Genomic DNA, 3,166 nt, shown 5'->3' on the forward strand with positions numbered 1-3,166 from the left:
CTCTTCGTAACACAATTGCCCTGGTGATGACGTGAGTTTCTAGGCAAGAAACTTGGAGGTTGCCATCCCTTGGTAGGTGGTCATCCTTCAGTAGTCTTCAGGGAATGGGCCCACGACATGGGGCCTCTAGCCTCAAGCTAACGTCCAGGTGTTCTCATGACAGACTTAGCGAAACAACCGATTGCATAGAGCCTTAGTCCCTGTGGTTCTTGAACTCTAGGAAGCATATCAGCTCTCTTTTGGACTCACTTGTCAGCGCTAGGTTCCAAAACGTACTGAGAAAGGACTGCCTGTGTCTTCGGGGAGCCTTGAGCCATCTACCGTCGGGAACAGCTAGATGCCAACTGATGGGCAGTGAAGGGCTTCGTTGTTTAGACACCTGGATTGCGATAGCTTGAAAGCAACCCAGTTATCAACGTTCCATGCCTTCCTTCATGCAAAGGGTGTCTGCGCTCTGGAGGAACCCTGAGCTGCAGTAGAAAATACAATTAGCCTACCACTGCTCCTGGGAGCTGCTCCACGACGTCTGTCTACCTCAAGCGGCAACTACACTTTAAGTCCGGCTTCAAAACCTACAGGGTTTTCCAGAACTGGTAGATAGTCTAGAGAAGTACCGTCACCTAGGCCTAACTAAGCCCTCCCCTTGATATCCTTACACCACAGTAAGGACTCCCAGCATGGCAATGGTGACTAGTGTCACGAGTCACTGTGTCCACGGGATGTACAAGAGAGAGTCCGATGCGACTTGGTAATATGCTGCTTTGTCCTGCTGGGAATTGAGTCTTCCTGGGAAGTTGATTTTCCTCATTGCAAAGTAGAGAGTTTGCGGCCTCAGGGTTACCTGGTAAACACTGTTGTTGCCCATCTTCTCTTTGCTGCACAGTCGTCTTTGGGAGGACTAGTTATCTTCCACGAAAGAGCACTTGGCTTTCAATTCCTGCCACGGCCTCCTCCCTCAAAAATCATTCGTGAGTACGCCCACAACCCCGGACGACTCGCCTCAAGCCAACGTTCTACGTCTCTCATCACAGACACAGGCGGGCCGCAAGCTCACGGCAGCCTTTGTCAAAGCGGTGCTTTAAATCTAGGAAGCGTTTCTGGTGTCTTAGGACACGGGGGTCTGCACTAGGATCCAAGATGTAAACGACGGACTGCCCGTCCTTTCTGGGCCTTGTGAGCGAAGCTCAGTTGAGGGCAACTATAGGCTGAAAGAAGGGCTGTGAAGGGCGTCTTTTGTTAAAATGCTAGGATGCGGCAAGTTGAAACGAATGTAGTATCTCCGTTCTATGCGCACCTTGGACGTGCCATGGAGTGACGGATACAACAGGGTGAATGCTCTGCGGTCCATTTTGAAACTAAGGCTTGAAGGGAAACTTTATTTTCCTCATTGGGATTTAGAGAGCTGCGGGCTCAGTTCTCCCTGGGAAACAGTGTTGTTGCACAGTTGCCTTTGTGATGACAAGTGAGTTTCCTGGAAGGAGATTGGATGTTGCCGTTCCTCGGTAAGTGCTCCTACTTCAGTTGTCCTCAGGGAAGGGGAGAACCACACGGCGCCTCTGGCCTTAAGCTAATGTTCAGGTTTTCTCATGAACCAGGTAGGCATGCGACAGACCCCATGCAGCCTTAGTCCCTGGGTTTCTCGAACCCTAGGAAGCATATCAGGTCCTCTCTTGAGTCGCGGGGCTGTACTAGGATCCGAAACGGACTAAAAGGGCCTCCTGTGTCTTCAGGGAGTTGTGAGCAATGCACCGCTGGCAGCAGCTAGATGCCGCAATCATGGGCAGCGAAGGGCTTCGTCAGAGAAACACCTAGGTTGGGATAGCTTAGAAACAGCCAGCTATCAGCGTTCTGTTCATTCCTTCATGCAAAACGTGTCTGCTTTTCTGCCGAACCCAGAGCACACAAAACATACAGTGATTCGACCCCGCCTTCAGGGCACTCGCACGTGATGCAATTTACCCCAGGCGGCCACTGGACTTTCAGTGTAGCCTGAAAAATTTCAGGCTCTCCCTTGAAAGCCAGGTACTCTGGAGATACATTGTACACACCGGCCTCACTAACCCATGACTTGCTAATCCTTTCACCACCATCACGACCCCGTATCACAAAGTGTATCACAAAGTTGACTCACGAAAGGGTCTAGGTGGTCAGCTGAACGTCCAGTAGGGATCCGAAACTGCAGCATAAGACGCTGTGCCCTCGCCTTGGAAACTGAACCGTGATGGGAAGTTTATTTGGCACACTGGAATGACGACACGCGGCCTCAAGGTTACCTGATGAACAGTGTAGTGGCCTATCTTTTCTTCATTGCACAATTGCCTTGTGAGGACAAGTCATATCCCCGCCCCCCGTGAGGCAAACGTGGCCTTTCAGTCCCTGCTAAGTGCTCATCCCTCAGCAATCGTCGGTGAGTAAGCCAAAAATATAGGAGGACTGGTTCCAAGCTAAGTTACTGTTTTGTTCGTCACACAGATAGATAGGCAGGCAACAGGTTCCAGGCAGCGTTTGTCAAAGCGGTGCTTTAAGTGTAGGAAGCATTTCTGGTGTCTTAGGACTAACAGGTCTGCACTGGGATCCAAGATGTACACAAGGGACCGCCCATCGCTTCTAGGAGCTGAGAGAACTGTTCGGCTGAGGACAACCATATGCCAAAAGAAGGGCAGTAAAGGCCTTCTTTTGCTAAACATCTAGCATGTGGTAAGTGAAACAACTCAAGTATCTCCCTTCTAACGCACCTTGGGAGTACAAACTAGAGAAAGACACAGCAGGGTGAATGCTCTGTGTGGTCCCTTTTGAAAGTAAGGCTGCGAGTGAAACTTTATTTTCCTCATTGGGATTTACAGAGCCGCGGGCTCAATTCTCCCCCAAGAAACACTGTTGCTGCACAGCTTCTCTTCGTAACACAATTGCCCTGGTGATGACGTGAGTTTCTAGGCAAGAAACTTGGAGGTTGCCATCCCTTGGTAGGTGGTCATCCTTCAGTAGTCTTCAGGGAATGGGCCCACGACATGGGGCCTCTAGCCTCAAGCTAACGTCCAGGTGTTCTCATGACAGACTTAGCGAAACAACCGATTGCATAGAGCCTTAGTCCCTGTGGTTCTTGAACTCTAGGAAGCATATCAGCTCTCTTTTGGACTCACTTGTCAGCGCTAGGTTCCAAAACGTA

This window comes from Orcinus orca, chromosome 10 (genome assembly GCF_937001465.1).
Source record: "Orcinus orca chromosome 10, mOrcOrc1.1, whole genome shotgun sequence".
Classification (NCBI taxonomy): Eukaryota; Metazoa; Chordata; class Mammalia; order Artiodactyla; family Delphinidae; genus Orcinus; species Orcinus orca.